Raw genomic sequence first — 23,848 nt, forward strand, 5'->3', positions numbered from 1 at the left:
CTCTGCATTCAGACCTCTGGAATGATAAGATATGTATCTTACTCCTCTTTGCATCCCAGATCCTAAATGGAACTGGAAACATAGTAAGAGCTACAAAACATGGTTTTGTTTTTGAGTGGATGAAATGTAAAATTAGCTCAGGGGCGATTTCAGAAGATTATCCCACCTAGAGTACTGTCTAGTCCTCAGTCCTATCAAACGTGCAATGTCTCTGAAAGTCTGTGCCAGAGTTTCCCTTGCTTACAGCTCATCACTCGCCCTCCGTTTGGTTCTAAAGAGCCACCCACAAGCTCGCTTTCTTCCCTCCACAGTAAAAGAAATAGCCCTTGGGTGTCAAACTAATAATCTTCAACTGGCTTGAGCTGAGAATGGCCATTGCAGCGATTGACCTCAACACACCAGATTATTGATTGGGCTGGAGATGCCTGAGCCATCATTTCCTTGGAGCTGTCACCGCCTTTGTCTTGGGTCTGTCCACAGCTGTCATACCATGGTGAGCCATTGAGAGAGTCCCTATTGGCATCCTTCATGCATTTATGCTTCTCTGCTTAAAATAAAAATGCCACCACTTGAAAGGCTGAATGGTTGATTCAGTGTTTTAAAAAAATTATCTCATTAAAAGCCAAGGGCTTGGATTTAGTTCAGAGTGGAGGGAGACATGCAGAATATGTAAACTTGCTTTATGGGACATATTTAATTTGGGGGAAAATAATGAGAATAAAAATTGTTTCAATATGTTTTCTGAATTGTATCAATAGATCACACAGTTACTTTCTGGAGTCACGTTTGCTGTTAGGGTGGTCGTGTGTTTTTTTGTTGTTGTTTTCATTGTTGTTCTTGTTTTTGTGGTTGTTCTCTGTTGAATTATAATTTGGAGCAGTAAATGAAACTGGCACAAAAAGCAGGTGTTATTAAAACTGGGCAGAAAAAGGACCATAACAACATCATTCTCCTTTAAAGGCCGATGTGTGTATGGCTGAAATGACTTTGGTGGCAACCCATAGGGAATAGAAAATACACCATAAAGAAAATGGATTTCAGTGATACATAAACAAAAGGCAAATGACTAATATATTTACATATAACATGTGGTGTGTTCATTGCACACCATGGTGACAGAACTGTTTATTTCATTTATAATTTATACAGCAAAACCTTATTAAATGTGTAACTAGTTTGCCAGATGATAATATACGTAGGAGATTAGGCTTCCATTATGGAATAGCATTAGCAACAAAAGATTTCCGTTTGTGAGTTAATTTCTCCAGTTTCTCTATTTTCAGTAGAGTGTTTGCAGAATAGGATCCTACCCCTTCTCAGTCATAGTGACACTCTGGCAAAAAGGAGGTAGCCAAGAATTTCTGGAGAAGAGAGTTCACTGGCCAAGTAAAAGCCTTCCACCTCTAATTCTGGTATTCTCTAGATCATCAGTCTTTAAACATATAAAAGATAAGTGATGGCTTTGTATAAATTTCAAGCGTTTTTTTTTTTTTTTACAGATGCTAGAAAACTTTTCTCTGTCAAACAACACTGCCTCAAGAACCAGAAATACAAGAATTGAAGACTAAGCATAGATTGCTTTAAGAATCGGAGAATCCAGTAGGGATAGGAAAATGACTTCAAAGTCTCACCTTCCTCCAGGTGAACCCATCAGACTAGAAGCCTTAGAAATAAATGACATGGAGGGACTCATGTGTGTACATTGTGCAAGGTTCAAGCAGTATGGAAATCATAATCCTCAAGAATTCACTAGACAGAATATTTTTCCTTCCAATCATACCACACCTGTCTTTTCCTGTGTTCTTGTTTCTTTCACACATAAAAAATAATTACCTAAATCTGAGTCACTTGTCATCCTAGCCACTCTAAATCACAGGTCTAACATCACAGTTCAAAGCCAGTGGGGGGCAGGAAAGTTTGTGAGATTCTTTAATAACTAGCAAACAGCTGGAAGTAGAGCTGTGGCTCAAGTGATAGATCACTAACCTTGACCAAATAAAGCTCAAGGATAGCACCCAACCCTTGAATTCAAGCTCTAAGACTGGCATAAGCCAAAACCAAACCATATATATATATATATATATATATATATATTTTCCTGGTACATTAAAAAAAACTAACAGTAAAGTTCCAACTTTAGGATTTGCCTTTTTGCAGTAGTATTTATCAAGGACTAAACGATTCCAGAATGTCTGTGATGCATCTTATTCTAAGCTAGCTGAGGCGTGCTTATGAGGGCTTGGGGTAGGTGGAGTTTGGGGGGAGAATGAAAGTGAGGTGGCAGAGAAAGGCTTTTAAACAATAAAATGTATTTTGCTTTCAAGTCCACAGATGTCAGGCTTCATTTCAAATAATGTATCCTGACAGTTCATAGGCACTCTTAAAAACTGGGGGAAGCTTTTGCAGTTGCAAACTAGTGTGATAAAACATGAAAATACTTTATTCAGGTAAAGTGGAAATAGCTGTTCAGCCTGGTTAAGTTACACAGAACCCTTTTTTCTCTTTAAATTAATGTACTGTGCAAATATCCTGCCTGTGACATCCAAGCTGTCCACTTAATAAAATCTTTCCACTGAGAACCGTGTCTTAGTGCATCAAAGCATTAGTGAGTGTTCCAAATCTATGGGCAGATAAACTTGAGTGTTCAAACGAGCATCTGAGCAAGTGAATCTTTGTGTCTCACTGCTGCTAAGTTGTGAATGCAAAGAACATGTATTTATTCAGTCTCTGCCAGGCCAGAAAGAAAGAAAAGGAAAAAAAAAAGACAAAAACCAACCAAACAAAAACCTAACCCAAATTGCTGGATTTTACTTTTGTTTGTATATTTCCCCACTTCCTAGTTTCATAATTGTCCTATGAGTCTCATAAGGCTGGGCAGTGCTAATCACACATACAAGAGATGGACTGTAAAACAGAAACAAAGCTACAACCATTTCATTTCATCAATGCAGGCTCCATTGTTGTACCATACCCTATGTTCAAATAAACACAAGAGTGAATAAGTTCAAGTCCTCAGAGAATCACCATCTAGTGGGATGATTGTTGATTACTCAGGAAAAACCTGCATGGAAAAGCAAACCACCGAGGAAAATCAGGGCAAGACCTGTGGTTGTCTGTATCAACCCTACTAGAAGCTCGGGTAGTGGAATTGTGTAATCTCTTCATTGAGTAACTGGAAACTTAGGGTTGAGATCTTCAAATCTGGGGCCCAGGATGTTATGGGCTGAACTGTAGCCCTGACACACATTCATATACAGATGGTTCATATACCATACCTCACAGCATAACTGTATCTAGAAATATGTGCTTTTAATGAGGTACTTGAGCTCCAATGAGGTCATAGAGGACGCTCCTAATGCACTGTGTCTAGTGTCCTCGTGAGAAGGGACAATGATCCAGGGATGCATAGAGGGGAGAGCCTGTGACGGGAAGTCAAGGATAGAAGCCTCAGAAGGAACAAACAGCCGACACCCCAGATGCGCTAGTCTCAGAAATGAGGTTGTGTAAGCCACTTCACTTAATTTGTGGTACTTTGCTAGGGCAATTCTGGTAAACTAGTCTGCTCTAGAGTTAGGCCACATCTGGGGGGATGGGCTGCCTGGCTTTTTACTCTGACTTTTTTTTTTTCCATCAGAGGAACAATGATGGTGTTGATGACAGCTATGTGGAAAGAACTTGCAGGATCAACTCCTAGATCTATCTATTCTTCACCCAATCCCACTGAGCCTAGCGGTAAAGGTAAATCAGAAATGATCTTTTGGTTTGTTTCGATTGTCTTTTAACAGTGTGGTCTTCAGAATATTATTCCTGGAAACTTAGTAGAAAAAAAAAGCCTATGATCTCTCCAAGGCCGGAAGCTCAAACCTGTAATTCTAGCTTCTTGGGAAGTAGAAGTTAGGAAATCATAGTATCAGCAGAGTTCAAACCAAACCAAACCAATCCAAAGCTTGTGAGACTCCATTTAGACCAGTGTCAGGGTACAGTGGGGAATGCCTTTACTCGAAGTGATATATAGAAGCATAAATAGGAGAAGCACAGTCCAAGGTCACCAGGTTATAAAGCCAGATCCTCTCTCAAAAATAGCCAGCCCATTAACCAGGTAGCACAATAGCACACATAGCCAGGTAAGCACTGGTGGCTCATACCTGTAATCCTATCTGATCAGAAGGCTGAGATCTGAGGGTCATGGTTCAAAGCCAGCCAGAAAGGACTCTTACCTCCAATTAACCACCCCCAAACCAGAAATGCAGCTCAAGGTGGTAGAGTGCTAGCCTTGAGCAAAAAAGCTCAAGAATAGCACCCACGCCCTGAATTCCAGCCCAATGACTGATCAAAAAAAAAAATAGCCAGCATACAAAAAGCCTGGTGGGGTGGTTTAAGGAGTACTTGCATAACATGTAAGGTGCCTTAGTTTTAAACCTTAGTATCACAATACAGTAAAAAAGAAAAGGAAGGAAGGAAGGGAGGGAGGGAGGGAAGAAGGAAGGGATAAAGGGATGGAAGGATGGAGGGATGGAGGGAGGGAGGAAGGGAGAAACTATAATCAGATACATTTGGAAACTGCATCCACTTTCTTCCGTTTAGTGATTCATACAGTTTATTAGTTTGTTAAAGACCCTAGTGATCATTCAGAAAGAAGTTTAATTTTTATTAGTCTAGTTCTTGCGAAATATTTTTGACCAGAGAATTAATTTCCCTGTAACATCTCTTAAAATCCAGTACAATGAGTATTCCATTAAAATTCTTTCAGTAAACTCTCATCTATTAACATTAGTAATCCTATATGTATTGCTAAATGGAAATTAAACTTTAATTTGCTAATAAAATAGCAATATTTTTACTAGTCTATAAAAACATTGGCCTAAATGATTCTCAAATAAACTAATGATATACGCTGGTCCTTCTGGTAAGATTTTCCCAAACTCTTGGTCATATTTCAAAGTCTTCCCTAAGTTCATTCATGTTCATCCAACAGTAAACCTATCCTCATCATTGGATCATAATTAATCACTTTAGTTATGATATAGGCCTTGGATCTGCATTAACAGTAAAAATAGCTTCTATTTCATCCCTTCAAATATTTTAAAAACTGAAATCCTCCCAAACACAAACAAAGTAATGACAAATACAAAAGGAAAAGACAACAAAAACAGTATGGGACAGAAGGTGAAAAATGTTTCAAAAGGAATTGTACTAAAAATCCGGGAGCCAGTGGCTCATACCTGTAATCCTAGCTACTCAGGAGGCTGAGATCTGAGGATCATGGTTCAAAGCCATCCCGGGCACAAAAGTCTGTGAGACTCATCTGTAATTAACCACCATAAAACCAGAAGTGGTGCTGTGGCTCAAGTGGTAGAGTGCTAGCCTAGAACTGAAGAGCTCAGGGACAGTGCCCAGGCCAACAGGTAAAGCCCCACGACCAACTGAAAAAAAAAATAATTGTACTAATTATACCTGATTCATGTAACTGTAGTCCCTCTGTATATCAGCTACACAAAAACAATCCTAAAGAAGTGAAAAGACAGAAGAAATGAAATCCTCTTGGGTATGGGTGAAGTTCATGGAAACATAGAATCAGTTCTGTTCTAGGATTGCACAATAGAATAAAGCTCTGACAGAATGGTGCACAAGGCCTGCGGAACCCAGGAGTGAGATGGGGAACAGAGACGATGAAAACATCTCAGCCATGAAAATGGGAAAATGTCTGTTCTTGTACTTTACTTAGGACTTGTCCTCTCTGGGAATCACAGCCCTGGAGCCCACAGAGGAACATGCATCTGCTTTCCGCTCTACATGGTGAAATCGTCCCTCTACTAGATCCAATGGGAAAATCATGTCAAAGCATTTTTTTCATAGTCACAGTACAAGAAAGAACCACTCACTGTCATTGATCCACCATAGACCTTCATGGCTGAGGAAGTTCCATGCAAGACTCAGTACACTGCAAGGAAGAGGTGCGGGGCATATAGGAAATTCTGGGTATAAAAGCACTCAGAACAATGTTAGAACTCTTTCTTTGCTCCCTTTTCTGCTTGTCTCCTTTCCCTTTTACCCCAAATGTAGTCAATGGAGCATAGCAAAGATGAAATACACACATTATAGTTTAGAGGCTAAAATAAAAATAATTTCTCCTAAAATTGGTATCAGCCAAGAGAAACTTTTTTCCTGAGAAGGATACATTTGAATAAGCTCAGGTTAATACATTTTGACATATGGAATAACTCTCATTTTGTAATAGAAACACCATCATGAATATAATATATAAGCTTCCCTGATCCAATCTCTTCTCGGCAACTTAACTGTTGCAATATCTTCAATGTTCAGAACAATGTATGCCATATATTAAGTGCAACTTGAACTTTTGCATTTTTATTGGCATAATCTGAACAGAAACTTGGGGTGTACAGTCTGGGGAGGAAGAGCAAACGAATGGCTTAAACTCATTTCCTGCACCATGAGTACATTCATGTGGTATGCTTATTTATTATTGCTATTACTATTATTATTACTAAAGATACTGTATTTGCTAAGCATATTCTACTTTTGGAAATACTTTTAAATACATTATACATAATTTTCACAGCCCCCTTGTGAGACAAGAGCTATTCTTTATTTTATTGCTGGAAATGCAACAGCACAGTATGTCTAAACAACTTGCCATCTCTCCCTACTCATTGGTAGCTGACCCAAGATTACAGCTGTAATTTTCCTGGCTTTAGTCAAATGGGCCACCTACAGATAACACATACATCCAAAGACAGGATGAATAAGCTAGGGGGAAAATAAAGAAGATTTGAGGAATCAAAAAGCCAGTACAAAGATTTTAAGTAGTGCTGATGAAAAAGCGAGACCAACTTCTCAGTTGAGTGACAGCCGAGTGAACACTAAGTGACAACGTGTGGGTACAATAAATGTGTGATAATACTCATATGAAACATGAAGACGTTCTCATTTTTTGCTGTATACTGAATTAGATGACTAAGATTTGTAATTTAACTTTTTAAAAACATTTTATTGATGTGAGGTTATCATACCAAAAATTCATAGGTATTTGATATATGCAACTTGAGTTTGAGAGAAGTATGCATCCATAAAAACCAGGTCAACAGTATCTATATAAAAAAACAGCACCAGCAAATATAACTGTAACCCCTCTATTAAATATCATAAAAATTGACATATCAAAAAACCCCAACACCCCCCAAAGTTTCCCCCATACTTTTAAATTTTAATTTTATTGTTGGGGTGATGTACAGAGGGGTTACAGTTATACTCATCAGGTGGTGGGTACATTACTTCTTGAACACTGTTACTCCTTCCCATGTTTTTCTCTGCTTTCCTTCACCCCACCCCCTCCCACTTATCTTGTTTTTCCCTCACCTTCCCATTTTCAAATATGCAAATAAGTGTATATACAATATACCAAAGTCAGACACAGTAACAACATGAGATAAACCTTATCAGGTAAAGAAGAAAAAAGAAATAGCTTCACATAGTACATTAAGAATAGCACAATCACTAAGATAAACTTGTTTCCATATCCTGGAGTTCATTTCGCGTAGCTTCATCCTATATGGATGAATGTCCAAATAGCTTTTGAGCTATTAAGATCTTCTGTTAGGAGAATCTTAGATGTATACTAATTATTACAAATGAGGGAAACCATGGAGCCTATGTTTTTTTGGGTCGCTTATTTTACTTAATATGATTTTCCCCCCAAGTCTACATGTCCTTACAAATGGGGCAATGTCATTCTTTCTGATGGCAGCATAAAATTCCATTGTGTATAAATACCACATCTTGTTGATTCATTCACCTGCTGAGGGGCATCTGGTTTGGTTCCATATCTTAGCTATTATGACTAATGTTGCGATGAACATAGTTGTTCTGGTAGGTTTAGTATGGCTTTGTTTCTAGATATTCCTCCTATCCATTCTTACTATTAATTATTATTACTAATTGTTGTTTTAAGAGCATCTAGCATCAGGTCTACACCCTTAGGGTGGTATTAAGAGGCTAGGGAAGGGAAAATAGGGAGGTATTAGTAGAAGGATATGAAGTCTCAGCTATTCAGGATGAATAAATCCTAGGACTCTGCCATACAGGATAGTATTTGTCAATAACAACACTACCTGTATACTTCATAAATGTGCTAAGAAGTCAGCAATTCTTGCCAGAGCTATAGGATTCCTGAAATCACCTCAGATAACTCCCCTGTGCCCAGATTTGATGTACTCTTTACCCAGTTGAAGCTCTTGCTCAGTTTCTCTGGCTCCATGCCCATTTTGAAGGCCAGCCTTCTCATATACTTGGTGGTATATTGGCCCAGAAATAGTTTCTTGTCTACATACCTGTGTACATTGAGTAGTAATGATGGCATGAGGTGGAAAGGCTGATCCATTCCTTACATCCCTGAGAAGAGGAAAACTAGAACTACAATATCTGAACACTCAATAAAGATTAGTTTTCTCCACTAACTACTGGCTGTATAAAGAATCTGAACTGAAGGAAAGCTTCCGTTCTGGAACTATCACAACTCCCCAAAATTTGTTCAAGATCTCTTTTGCTTTCTATTTGCCAGTCATGGTCTCTGATAATGCCATTTCTCACTTCAAGGAAGAGGACATAGTTTGAGTGAAGGAGAGGTGACAGGCGTAAACTTGTGGAGTGCTACCCAGCAATTTGCAAACTGTACTTACCGACCACAAGCCTGGAGAGATCTATAACTACAGACCAAAGGGGTGAGAAATGTCACAGCCACTCATTGTACACTCAAGAATCCTCTCCTTTTATATCTTCTGTTTCCTGAAAATTAAAAGGCCACTTCCCCAGATGTTAAAATATCTAAAATAGAAAGATCGAGTTCCTTGCTTGGCATTTACGGTCCATGGCAATCTACTTCTACACTTTACAACAACACCTGGTTTGAGCAATGTGATAAAGACTTGGTGTGGTGACCAAGGAGACTACCTTTATTTGTCCTGTGCTTAGTACAAGCTCTGGCATAGAACAGGGGCCTAGTTCCTGCTTGTTGAATGAGCGGATGAATGTGATACAGTATCTTTCCCTGACATCTTTGCATTCCTAAAGATGTGTGTCCACTTGGAGATCTCTTCCTGTGCTTTCTCATTTCACTTTCATCTAACTGTCCATTGAAGCTCCCAGTGAGAACTTCCTAAATGCTAGAGCTCATCTTTCTCTCCTGTCTCCTGAACATTCTTGTGGATATTGTTTCTGTGATTCTTCCATGTTCTGTTTTGGACTGGACCTACTGATGTCTCTCCTAAGGGAGTCTGCACTCTGTTCAGCTTCTGCCCACCTTGTTGAGGCAGACTTTCATTGAGGAAGCTCTCACTAGCCTTCATTCTCATGAGGGCTGTCTCAAAACTCTCCAGATATCCCCAAAGCACAAACTAGGAAGAAGTAGATCAGTAACCTGATATCCAAGAAGTGCCTGGAGTGGGCATTGACGGAAGGAAGGCTGTGGAGACTGGGTCAGAGACGAGGCAGAGTCCTGGCAGCAAGGGGATCAAGGAGACAGGCAGGAAGCAAGAGGAGGGAGAATGCAAGGGCTCAAGATGCCCTGCTCTTTGAGGCTGAAAAGAAGGCCTGACAGATGGCCATGTACATATATCATGTTTTCCCATCTGGTCAGTTGAATTTCCCTTTCTCCTCCCTCTACCACTTTGCTTCTTGCATACGCTTTCTCTGTATTTTCAGTAGTCTAGATCTCTTGGTCAGTTTAGGCCTATATTTTTGGTCAGGACCAGTTTCCCAACATTTGGCTTTGTTTTCCATGTCTGTCTGAGTCATATCTCTAGAATGGTTTTCCTCATCAGTAGCTTCTACTACTGTCAGGAATTGGAGAGGCTTATATTTGGAGGGGATCTGGACTGGATTTCACCTTCCAGCCCTGCCATCAGATTTACTGCTACTAGGAGTGGTACTTGCCATGTCATGTGTCCTGGACAGTGTAGACCGATGACCTGAGGCTGCCTGTAGGGAAGGAACTGTAGGCTTGGGAGGTAGCAGCTGTGACACAAAAGGAACAGCTTTAGAGACGGAGTGGAAGGAGTGACATGCCCCAGTCTTTAAAACTGTCACAAGATGGAAATGGAAGCTTCAAGCATCAACATAGTTGTGAGTGAATCTTGTTTCCTTCCATTCCCTTCTGTTCCCTTCGTTCTCTTCCCTTCTCTTCCGTTCCCTTCCCTTCTCCTTCCATTCCCTTCCCTTCTCCTTCCGTTCCCTTCCCTTCTCCTTCCGTTCCCTTCCCTTCTCCTTCCTTCCTTCCTTCCTTCCTTCCTTCCTTCCTTCCTTCCTTCCTTCCTTCCTCCCTCCCTCCCTCCCTCCCTCTCTTCCTTCCTTCCTTCCTTCCTTCCTTCCTTCCTTCCTTCCTTCCTTCCTTCCTTCCATCCATCCTTCTATAACACTTGGCCTTGAATCCAGGGCTTTATGAAGCAAGTGCTCCACTACTTGAGCTATGCCCTTGTTTTAGTTTATTTTTTTTAGGTGGTGTCTTTCCCTTTTTTTCCCTTCCCGCTACCCCAGGGCAAGACTAGGACTGGAATCCCTTTGCTTACACTTCTCAGACAGTTGGAATTTAGGTGTATGGCACCTTGGGGGAGTTTTTAATAACTTTTGGCCTGGGCTTGTCTGGCCCTGTAAGCCTTTTAATCTCCAGCTCCATCTCCCAAGTAGCTGGGGTTAAAAGCACACACTGTAGTATCTGGTCTTGTTAGTTTTTGGTGCCACATTGAGAGACCATGATGCTAGAACCTCATCTTTCCCTTAACAACTCTCATACAATTCAAGGTCGACATGTGTGAGGAATCCAATTAAGAACTTAAAAATATTAAAGAATGTTCCGTATTTTTTTTCATTCACTTTACTTATGAATTACCTGGTCAATTTTTGTGTTTTCATGTAACTAGTTTATGTATTGTAGATCACCCATAATATAATAAGATCTGGAATAGGAGAGGTAAGAAATAAGTCATGCTGATTTCAATAAAAATGTTTGTAGATATCATGTGTATAAGATCTCATGGGAACATGTGTGTGTGTGTGTGTGTGTGTGTGTGTGTGTGTGTGTGTGTGTGTAAGTGACATGTTTGTTAAAGTTGGACTGATTGAGGAGATGGGAGAGGGGGAGGAAGAGAAAATGGTGGTGGGTAAAAAATACTGAACTTTGTGACATTTGTGTATGAAAATCCCAAAATGAAATTCACTGAAAGCTATGGAGGATGGGAGGATGGAAAAGAGACCAATAGAATGGGTTAGTCTGATTAAAGTCCACTATAAGCACATGTGAAATAGCATGATAAAATCCCTTCGACCACCCAATCCATGTTTTAAAAAACAAAGCAGAGGAATATCAGGCAGGTCCTATCTAGATGTGGGCACTCATGGAAAGTGGATGAGTAAATGGGGTGCGTGGACATGGTGGAAATGCTTTACAGTCATGCACAAGACTGGAACAATGAATGGGTTTGAAATTGTTTTAGGGACAGAGGAGGAGGAATAAGGGAAATTACTAGAGTGAGGGAGGTGGTCATAACACATTGTAAATATGTGTTCAAATGCCATAATGAAGTCCCCCTATAATTGCTAATAGATGCTAATAAAACATCTTTATAGACATATATGGGAACCTAAATTTATTCTGTATTTTTAAGTTAAAAAAGTTTATGGTGCATTACTTCACATACATTGATGCACCCTCTATCTGGTGAATATAATGTAACCCTTCTATTAATTAAAATAAAATATATGAAAAAAATAAGGTAATAAAAAGTGTATAAAATTCTAAAAAAATTTATGGTATAAAATGGGAGAATCTTACTGTTCTATAACTTCTAGTGTCTTTCTCGCCAACGGTCATTTGAGAAGGGAAAAGAATTTTAACATACTCAAGCATAGTCAGAAGTGCCTCTTGGTCAAGCTGAGCTCTCAGGAGTTTCAGTGGCCTCATTTTATCATCTGGGTGACGGGATGAGGAAGGATTGATGGGTCTCCCTTTGTAGTTCCTCTGCATAGTACTTCCTCCCTGTCCTCAGGCAAACTCACTGTCACGTGTACAGGAATCACTGGCAAGAATCAACAAGCAAAAATGGACAGCTGCATGTGTCCTGGCATGGTCTGCTTTGAACAAGCCAACTACATTGATGAGAGAGCTATCATAGGAGTCAGAAGCGGTTGTTCTCTTGTATGGGATGAGTGCCCACTAACCAGCTCTTTATGTCCATCTTGCTCGCCTCTCCAAGCTCAGTTCCTCACACCACTCTTGGAGGCCTTCTCTCATGGCTCTTATTGGGATACTTCCTTTCTTCTCCTCCCTTCTTTACCTATCCTGCCTTCATTAACAGTCTTGGGGACTCTCTACACCTGACTACTTGACAATATAATGTTGCTTTCTAGAGTTTCATAAAAGGAAATACTTTGTCCTTCACTAAACCTGAGGTTCTTCAGGCTAATACATGTGACACTAAGTGACATCCCTTACTTTTAGGATCTTAGAATTGGAAAGCCATTAATTCATTCCATTGAATCAAATTCTATGAATTTGTATGAACATGTCACAGAGATATCAACTGACATGATCAAAAGTAATTTCAAAAATAACAGTAAAGAATTAAAGGCATTATGGATTATATGATGATTTCTTTTTTCTTTTTCTTCTAGACTCAGGGATGAGTGGTGAAATAGTATGGTTTTGAACCTGTGAAGATTACGCCACTGGGTAGCATTTCCCTTCACAGGTAGCTTTGTTTTAAGCATATTTAATGTCATTTCTTCTCATTAGTCCTTTGGGACTAATTAAGAAACAAATGGTATTTAGAAAACCAACTTGCCCAAGATCACCTCTCCATATTAAGAAGAATACATAGTTTTGTACCCAGGTTGATATAATGCCAGACCTGGCTCCCAACGGTTGTGTAACAGCCTTACTTCTGGCACTAGGGAAACTCTTGCAAAACAACCACCACCACCACCACCACAACAACAAAATGAATTAATTCACTCAATCAATTAATTCACTCAGTGCTAATTCTACATTATGGCATTCGCCACAGACTTGTATTTCTCTGATGTCCTATGAGGCCAACCTTTTGCTGCTTTGCTGAACTGGTCCATACATCATTTTAGGACAGGTATATGACATTTGATTTTGTAACATGTAGTTATAAGCACATATATGGACAGAGTGACAGATATAGAGTTATAGAGGTAAACTTCATTTTTCCTTTCACCTTGTACCCTTGGGGGTACAGGGATTATTGTCTGGGGGTGCATAATATAATAGAGTCTTCATCTCTGAGTCATTAGTAGTACTAAATCCAATCTAGGATAATTGCCTCAACTATTTATTTTATGGCTAGTCAGTGTATTTCAAATGTATTTCTTTATGAGAAGTACATTCATTTTCTCTGTGGTAGATTTCCAGGAACATATAATGTCTTTTAAGAGGGATTTTTTTTTAAAGTTGATAGTTAAATCTTAAATTCATTTTGCTGATCTGTACTTGAAATATAGAAAAATTCCTACTCTCTCCTACTGTGATATAAGAAGATTTGAGCCATTGACAAAGAACCATGTCAACAGAGAGGATCATATATACCTCCTGAAAACCCAAAGGACAGCCAGAGAAATTGGCCATACATATCAATATACATTCTGGAATTTCTTTTTTTTTTTTTTTGCCAGTCCTGGGCTTGAGCTCAGGGCCTGAGCACTGTCCTTGGACTTTCTCAAGGCTAGCACTCTACCACTTGAGCCTCAGCACCACTTCTGGCTTTTTGCTATGTATGTGGTACCGAGGAATTGAACCCGGGTCTTCGTGCAAGCTAGGCAAGCACTCTACCACTAGGCCAAACTCCCGGCCCCACATTCTGGAATTTCCTATGAAAAAGAAATTGATGAGATGACATGAAGACCATCCGCAGTAACAGGAGGATAGGTGAGCTACTGGGGATGCTGCATAGTGTAAGAGTTAAGAGAAGGTACTGGAGCCAGGCTGCTGAGCAAGCATGACACTTACCAACTGGGTAACCATGGAAAGATATATGGTCTCTGCATCGCTAAAAGGTGGAGCAAGGTGGCATCTCCCTCATAGGGATTTTGTGATGAGTGCACTAGCTAATATATATATATACTTATACATACATACTTAGTACATAATAAGCATGTTTATGTACATTCATACATGCTTAGGACAGTACCTGGTACTTACAAACACTGGATGTTATTACTTGAACAAAACATAAGAAACTATATTTCACAATTTATTTATACATTCACAATTCACAAAACTGTATTTCAAGTCTTTTTTTTTATTCTCCCAGTCCTGGGGCTTGAATTCATGGCCTGAGCACTGTTCTTGGGCTTTCTCAGCTAGAGACATAGCACCACTTCTGCCTTTTTTCTATGTGTATAGTACTGAGGAATCGAACCTGGGTCTTTGTGCATGCTAAGCAAGCACTCTCCCACTAGGCTAAACTCCCGGCCCTGTATTTCAGTTCTTTAAAGGAATCTAGAAAGTTGTCCATGTCTATTTAATCTGACCTTACCTGGAGTGCCAGGCATCTAGCAAATTTCCAGGGAATCAAATATGAAAAAGTCTTTGCCTATAACTTTAAGGACTTTATTATACAGGAAAAGGAAGATTGGTCCAGCAGTGCTTCTCCATTCCTGAGCTACATGTTGGAATGGAGACGTCCGGAGCGGTGGTAAGGAGCACGTGAAGAAAAGATTAAGTAATTCTCCCTGGGAGAAGTGCTTCAAGGAAAAGAAGTTGAGCTGAGACACGAAGAGAGAGTAGAACTGAGAACACCAGCAATCAGTGCTTGGTGATGGATCTCGTTTGTGAAGATGATGTATGTGTATTGGGCTTAGGGCAATGCATAGACTTTACACAAAATAATAGCAGTGTGTTCTAATCAACTATGACTTGGTAAGTCCCTTTACTAGATTTCCTGCACAGGGTAGAGAGAAAAGGGAATTGAGAGGAAGAGAAAGGGCAAGAAGAAAATTAAAAAGAAGAGAAAAAGGAAAGGGTCTAATTTCCCCACAGGTAAAGTTAAGCATATGAAAGCTTCCTGTGCAATATCCTAGTTGAAAGCAACAACATCCCAGAGGCTTATTTTAGTAAATTAATCAGACACATGGAAGCCAAGGAATGAAGCCCTGTCTTTCACAGTTATGAATGAAAGAACTTTATTTAGGGCTAATTCCTCCCAGGAAACAAAGCTCTTTCAACTGATTTCTGCCTGCTATCCGGATTCGTCCTTCACTACTAGGTAATATCCAGACATTTTCCATTGCAGTTTGCCCAGTTCTACTTCACTGGGCATTGGGGAAATTCATCTAAACCTGCAAAAAGGCCTTGAAATGTTTGCCTCATATTAATAAAAATGGGAAACCGAGGAAGCTGCCAACTGGCAGCAGAGTGTGTTTTGGTGGTTTGATAAGGCTACTAAAGAGTTTATGATGTGACAGATGTTTCACTACACTATTGTGAAATGAATAGATTATGAGAAGTAATTAGATGTACATTGGAATCAATGCTGTTATCATCGAGGCCTTCGGGCGATGCACTAGAAGAGAGCTTTGGCAGCAGGTGGTCCTATGGCTCTGAGACAGGAAGACACACCGCAGGAGACTGAGTGACAGGTTTCACAGATCCAGGGGGTGAGAGATCTGAGCTGGGGCTTGCATTTGTAATCTTTACTCATGTATAAATAATAACAACTCCACCGTTGACTTCATATGCTATGTCATCGCCACCGTTACCCTCACACACGCACAGTGCCAGGCCCATGCACACCAAGTGATTCTCAGCTTCACAGATGCATATGTATGTTGGATAGTAACTGTAACTGACAGCTCCATCACTTTTTTTTCCTTGAGAGACGACTTTTATAGCTAATCATCTGATGATGACATTTATTTTTAATGCCTGGCATCGAGGCGCCATTGTACAACACTTCCTATAGGTTGCAGATCAGAGGCTGAAAAGTACTTTCGCTCACTGCCTTTCATCAGCAAGGAGAATTCTCCTCTCTGGCTTCATGACTCACATTTCAAGGGACACGTTTGCCTCTCTGCTCTGCAAAATCCCTTTGCAGGGGACTTGGCAGGGTCGCCTTCCATGCTCGAAGCAACCATATGGAGCCTGCTGCTTTCAAGAGGAGGTTTTTGGTTTCTGCCAGTTTCCAGGGTCAGCCACGAGTACACTGGGGAATGTGGAAGTTTCCAGCCCAGGGTGAAGAGAAAGGAAAGGAATGGGTGATTAGGGGAATTAAGTAACTGATTTCTCTGTGTACATCTGCTACCCCACAGGAAGACACAATAGCTACTCAAATCATTTAGTAACTCCTCTCTGTTTTATGTCATTTATGTGAAGGGGGGAGGAATTGGGAGCTTTTTCAATAGATATCAAAATAATCTATAGTTATGATCTTTGTAGAAAATCAGTAGTCTATGCAGACCTACTTCCTGTATAATTGTACATTCATAATACAATACCCTGGATAAGTATTTAGCTAATTTCTGTATTCATACTTTTGGGAAATATCATTGAAATGTCATGGAATCCCTATTAGTTGTTTGCAGTGAATATGAACTTAATAAATCATGCCACTACTCAACCATGTATATGGGTGGATACATGTATATACTTACACATGAATGCTTTGCAAGGTATTCTGGGTGTCCCTTCTATAATAAACCATATATTTTGTTGGATAGGCATGTTTTGGCTGCTTTCTTTGATGCAAATACAGGTTATATATCAAACTTCCTAAAAAGAATGATGATCAACATAATGCAGTGAAATAATATACAGCTCTATTAACCTCCTTTTTCAAAGTAAAGATCACTTGTTAGTGGCCTTAACTCATATTTTGACATAATTACTATCTAACAGAACACATTTTTCAAATGATGAGATTTTCTTCTTGCTTAATAGTCTTTTTACGTGCTAGAGGCATGGTGCAAGTGGTAGAGCACTTGCCAAACACGTACAAGGCTCTGAGTTCAAGCCTTAGTACTGGCAAAAAAGACTCTTAAAATTCTGCCGAATAAAAGACTAGAAAAAATGATGTACTCCACATGTTATATGTTAAGCTAAGGATGATACCAACCTAATTAATGAAACAAACAGCTTTTGCCTTTCAAAGATCTGCTCTATCATGTATCAATGTCTGGGGATTTCTAGAGTTAAAGCATACATCCTATGGTTCTGATGGACCACATGGCTGGCCAAATCAAGACTTCTCAAGAGAGCAATAAATCTCAGCCCTTCTCAGATAACAGGGCCATGTCAAAGGACCATGAGGATGAGGCTGAAGAGCAAGGCTCTGTACACTTGACTGATTCCCAAATGAGTATGCACTTTCAGTACCAAGAGCAACTACCCGTGGAATAGTCTGCCAGATGCCTTGCAGATGTAACCAGCGAATTCTCATAATAGCTTTAGAAGTTAGAATCTGCAATTGTACTCATTTGATAGACAAGAATTCTGGGTTGAGAAATTTGCCCGAACTGCTCAAGAATGTCTTTTAAATCACCTCTCTGATTCCAATGCTCATGTGCTATGTCACCATATTTCAAATCTTTGAGTCTTTTGCTTTTGTTCTTTTGTTATTTAGGTTCCATGTCAAATGAGGATGGTTTTCTGTGCCAGATATCGCCTATAAAATTACAGGTAAACATGTTGGGTGGTATGTAAGTCTACACAAATTGAATTAACTGATACATGGTAGATTCAAGGTAGAACTCAAATAGCATAAATACTTAGAAAAGCAAGCTCAAAGTTCATCAGGAAGCAGGGTAGGGTAAAGGTCCAGGGGGAAGATGCAGATGAATGAAAAGAAGAGAGGAGAATGCAGTCAAAAGGTCAATATCTATCCTACAAAATTAAGAAGAGTGAAAAAAAGGGAAAATAGGGGAGAATTGGGTGAGGATATTATCATGTTAATACATTGCTTTGTTAAATGGCAACTCCTTTGTACAGCTACTTAAAGATAATAAAAAATAAGAAAAAATATATAATTTGACCTATTACTTAATGGAATAAACTCACTTTTACAAACCAAGGCTTCCCAATATATGTGTTTCCATATGTTTGAATGCTTGCTTTTATTTCCTTTGTTTCTAGCATTGTGAGGTATTGGATAGACCAAGACTCTGGTTTCCAGTGATTGTGAACTATTCTCTATCACTGTCTCTATCACTTACTAAATTTGTAACCAAATCAGATGATTTAAATAAGATTCCCAGGAAGTTCATATGTATATTAAAATATGAGAAGTACTATTTCAGACTAGCAATGTATGCACATTTCCAAAGGCAGAAAGATATACCTGTGTTGAGAGAGACTTGGCTGTTAGAAAGTTTGAACAAATGTCTCCTAAGGGCTTTCATATTTACATTAAAACTCTATGTTGGGTATTTGAAATACGGAGTTTGGAAAATTGATACCACAGTTCATCTGGGAAAACAAATGAACAATACTCAGGGAATCACCAAGAAAGAAAAACTACCACATATTAAAATAAACTCAAATAGACCCACATACATAAATGCAAAGTATATATTAAGGGTGGTGGATGAAATCACTTGAACAAAGATATACTGTATCAATACAGGTATTGAGTAAACATGTATGAGTAAATAAAATCGATGCATTTTTAGGATGATAAGAAGAGCCACCTCCAAGTTTACCAAACTTTAAAACATAAAGCCATATATGTACAGTAGACAAATTATTAGTAGTATTTCCAAGTCCACCCTTGAGAGGGATTAATACAGATCCAGTGGGATTCTTGGTTAATTCTTTTTTTTTTTTTGCCAGTCCTGGGCTTGAGCTCAGGGCCTGAGCACTGTCCTTGGACTTTCTCAAGGCTAGAACTCTACCACTTGAGCCTCAGCACCATTTCTGGCTTTTTTCTATGTATGTGGTATCGAGGAATCGAACCCGGGTCTTCGTGCATGCTAGGCAAGCACTTTAACCACTAGGCCAAACTCCCGGCCCCTCCTTGGTTAATTCTTAAGAGTGATTTGTTACAAAAAGAACAAGACCAGCCTCGTACTCTGGCTTCCAGCCACTCACCATTCAGGCACTGTGATGCCTTCTACATGACATCGTCCTGCCCTTAAAACTCCAGAACTACAGGCTAAATAAATCCCTTTACAACATTATCCAGACTCAGATGTTTTGTTATACTCACAGAAACAGACAATTACATTGGAATAGTTGGATTTTTTTTTACTTGATTTAAGTTGTTGTCTCCTTTGTTTCTAAAATTTGACACTTATTAACCAGGCCTGAATTGTCATAAAATTCCAAAGGAGCCTCTTTTTCCTCATGTTAGATGTTGACTTACATAAGTGAAAAGTGACTGCTCAACTTCTCTTATATCAGTTGTTTCTACCACACTGTTTCTCCTACTCTGCATGTATCATTGAGGTGTTATGAGTCCTGGCTGTAAAAATCTTATATTTATTCCCATTATGTTTTTTTTCTACCTGAGGTTACAGCATTGCTACAGCCTATTGAGTCTTTTAAAACTTCCAAAGCTGTCACCAACTCTATGAGCCATTGTGCCACCTATAAATCTGTTGAGTAAGCTTCCTATATCTTTATCTGAGCCTCATATAAAACCACTGAGCAAAATCAAGGCTCTTCTGAATCACCATCAATTATTAAGTAGACAGCTTTCTCATCACACAAATTATAACTGACTATACTCACACAGTAGCTATATCCTGCCAAGTGTGTCCCATTTTGCTTGCCAGGTTAGAAGGCAGAGCTGTCAAACAAAGTCTGAAGTTCAGAGCCTTCTTACCACAGTTCTGTGAATGAGAACCCTACCTTTATTGTGTGGCGGAGACATGTCTCTCATAGTAGCATGAATCACAGAGGTCAATTCAAGTCTGGCTTCATTTCTCCTCTGGCTAGCTCAAGTCTGATCGCTGAAAAACTGCCAACATGTCACTCCAAGTGGCATCTAGAGAAAGCAGGGACACAGAGAAGCCAACAAGGTATTTTCTGTCATAACATCTGTTTCCAACCTAAAGTGATGGGAGAAGGTGAGTGGGTCATTTGTATAAATTAATTTATATTCCTATTCACGAAAGATAGGTTTAATAAGGTAAGTCTTTTGAGGCTGCTTCAATGAGTACATTCTATATTATGAGTCCAAAGGAAAGAAAAGATGATCAAACTTATTCATGTTTATACTGTTCAATATTTTTATTTATACAGTAACCTTAAATGATTGAAAGGTAGCATCTGTTATAGTTTATCATGACTTTGACTTTACTTGGGGGATATTGAATATACTTTCAGAATATTTCTTGAAATTAAAAAAACAGGGGTGAGTCTAGTAGGACAACCTTTAAAGTCACTTAAAATAACCTGCTTTCCTTGAAGACATACATGCTGTCATCCACAACATGGAATTTGGACTGCTGGCTAGTATATTTTCATTTATATTATATTAGTTGTTAAAAAGGGCTTAATTATAGTATTTCTATATATGCAAACAATGAACCCAGAACAGATTCATTCTCTATTACTAGTTCTTATCTTTCATCCTCATCATTGTTACATTTTATACATATATATATATATATATATATATATATATACAGAGAGAGAGAGAGAGAGAGAGAGAGAGAGAGAGATTATTTGACTTATATTCATACCATCTCCTTTCCCTTTCCTCTGCCCACTGGTCCTACCCCAAGACAGAAACTGTTTTTACAATCTAGTTATTCATTTCCTTAAGATCCGGATTCTACCTATGGCATTTATTTGTCTTTCTTATTCTGACCTCTTTGGCTTAACATGATGATCTCTACTTCCACCTATTTTCCTGCAAATGACATTCTTTCATTCATTGTCACTGAAAAATACTCTACTTTGTATATGTCTCACATTTTCTTTATCCATTCATTGGTCTATAGGGACCTAGCCTAATTCCATAGCATGGCTATTGTGAATACTACTATTATCTATAAACATGGTTGTACAGGTATCTCTAGTGCATGCTGACCTACATTCCACTAAAACTGAAATCCATAGAAGGCTTACATTATACTTCTGTATTAGTTAAACTGAAAACAGCCATTTCCTCATCAAAACTAAGGTGTGCTCAAACAAAGAAATTCACCCATGCTCCAAGCAAACCTCCATCACACCCAGCACTATCTTCATTTCACCACATCCAGCACCAGCCAAAGGAGATGCTTATGAAACTGGGTGACTAATGAATTGTTTTCCCGAAGAAAAGTTGTTAAATCTTCTCATCCAAGCCATGGTCCTAGAAAACTTTTTCACTCTCTGGAGTTCTTGTGCATGATAAATACCTACCAGGTGTACCTTAACACTTGGTTTGCATAGCTCCTTGTCATGGTTATTTTCCTTTGCAAACTCAGTTGGGTTGAATAGAAGCCATATCTCTCTGTGCAAGGCTACTGCTTCTTAATTTCTCTGCACATGAGCATTTTAAATCTGGAAAGGTGCCCCTGATCGTAAGTATCTTGATCCAGTCTCATTTGTGGGTCTTCAAAGATAGATATTCACTCAGAAAACATTTGAATTTCTCTTTATCTTTTGGAGACCTGCTTTTGTTGTGTAATTAAGGTGGCCTATAGCCAAACAAACATCCCAAGTGACTCCCATGAGAATTAATAAGCATGGTTTTCTTATGACTTGGGATTAATGGTAGTTTTTGAAGCATTGGTCTTAAGCTTAATAATGAAAATGTTGGAGTGTAACTGGATTACAATATTAAATGACCCAAGAGAATAAAGAAAAACCACATAACCCTAAGCTATTTGTCACTTATGGGTTATGACATTTTTAAATATAAAATGCTGTAATTATTATTACATTATGAGTTCTCATGCATTAAATTCATTATTTTGGAAATTAATATGCAAAAATATAAGAGAAAAAATTCAACAGACTTATAAATTTACTAGGTTGTGTCAGTTCCTCTAAAATGTATTTATTTTGTTACTCTTTGGTGCCTTTTATACCTATGACATATTTTATAATAGTATAAAATATATGTATGTGATTTAGGGTTCATTCCAATTATTGAATGATATATTTTCAATTCTGCTCATTTTAGGGAGCAAAATTCAATAAAATACGTTTTTACAATTACAGATGAACTATGCCAAGAAGACTACCTTTCAAAGTATAATCAAAGCTCTGAAAATAATAATAAAGTTATAAGCCATATGCCTGGAACCAATGGATTTCTTTTCACCTTTGACTCGGGATAAAAAAGCATAAAAGAGAGAGAGGAGGTTTCCGTCACACCATACTTAATCCAATTTGCTTTGGGTTTAATCTCCAAAACAAGGCTGGTCTGCTAATTCCCAATTATAATGGCACATGTAATCAGGACCCTCATTAACAAAGACTGACTATATTGTCTATTAGGAATGAAAATTTGAAATGCAAATTTGGCAAATCAAAACATTAAATGAGCTTCTACCCAAGAAGTGCAGAACTCCCGCCAGGGCAGACCAGGCTGGGCAGCACCTGCCCTAAATTTCCCCTCCAGCTTTGGTTGCTTTCCGTTCCAGTCTTTGCCTCCTAATTGACCTGCTTATGATCTTTCCAACAATTAACATATGCTTATTAGTAATGGCTGGTTAAAGATTTCAACTGCTGCGGTTTACAAATCTAACAGAGATGACACACCACAGGAAAGATGAAGCCTCCACTTCCCTCATCAGCGACGTCACAATGGTTGGAGCTGGTGTAGAAGAACCACACGATTTTTTTTCTCGCTGTCTGTAGTATGGGCAGGGGCACTAAATGATACTAGAAATCAACACGTACATGACTTCAGACATCACATTTTCCACACTGCCTGAGCCCTTCTTCCCTTTGAGCAAGCAATGTCTAGCAGGGTTTTAGGAAGAAGGGAAATTAAAAGAGCTTTTTGAACTGGGTGAATAGCTAATGACTAATGGGTAATATCATACAATGAAATAGGAAATCAGTGATGATTGTGCCTTTACACAATTAAATTCAAAGCTTACTTTCAGCACACCAAAACACTCCACACCACATTTAAGAAGGTTGGGATGTTGGAGAAGGTTCTGTTTTTGCTTCTGTACAGTTTGATGGGACTAATGTTCTATTTATTCTGAAGTAGGTTGTGTGTGTGTGTGTGTGTGTGTGTGTGTGTGTGTGTGTGTGTGTGTGTGTGTGTTGGGGGGGTGCGTGCATACCAGTACTTGGGCTTGAAACTCAGGGCCTGGGTGCCTGTTTTTTTCCTTGTTTGATGGCTTTTTTTGGCTCAAGGATGGTACTCTACCGCTCGAGCTACACTTCTACATTCAGCTTTTCTTTAGGTGATTGGAGATACATTCTATTCAAAACTAATGTTTGATCCATTATAAGTATCAATATTCATAGTTTCTTACTGACTGGATATTTGTATTTTGTGAATTTCTTCCTAGGAGCCTGCTGGATCTTGATTATATACCTTGATGCTTGTTGGTCCAATTCATACTTAAAATCATCATTATCACTGTCTCTACCCAGAGTAAAAGATAGTGTTGTCCTGCATATCAGAAGGTCTCAGACTACCACTTATTAACAATAGGATCTTAGACAACTTGACAATTGGAAACCAAGTATTACAGGCTCAAAAGTTTAAAATGCTACTCGTTTATGCCACTGGTGGTTTTCTAGGGCATGGTATAAGTAAATTCTCTGCTCCAAATCTCACTAAGCTAAAGTCAAGGTATTAGCCAGAATGACAGGTTTTCCGTTCAGGGTCCTTTTTTCAAGCTCACTAGCTGTAAGCTTCCT

The 23,848-nt window shown here is 38.9% G+C and overlaps 1 long non-coding RNA gene across 2 annotated transcripts; it reads left to right on the plus strand.

Moving 5' to 3' along the window:
- Window positions 1–315: 315 nt before the first annotated feature.
- LOC150056810 (uncharacterized) lies at window positions 316–22,218 on the plus strand. Of its 2 annotated transcripts, XR_016536993.1 has the most exons (7): window positions 316–493; window positions 1,500–1,641; window positions 3,635–3,738; window positions 12,685–12,761; window positions 17,652–17,707; window positions 19,964–20,094; window positions 22,146–22,218. It is a non-coding gene; the product is annotated as an uncharacterized LOC150056810 (long non-coding RNA). The 2 variants fall into 2 exon arrangements; XR_016536994.1 differs by lacking the exon at window positions 12,685–12,761.
- Window positions 22,219–23,848: the final 1,630 nt, after the last annotated feature.

Source organism: Megascapheus bottae, chromosome 11, assembly GCF_031878675.1.
Source record: "Megascapheus bottae isolate mThoBot1 chromosome 11, mThoBot2.hap1, whole genome shotgun sequence".
Lineage (NCBI taxonomy): Eukaryota > Metazoa > Chordata > Mammalia > Rodentia > Geomyidae > Megascapheus > Megascapheus bottae.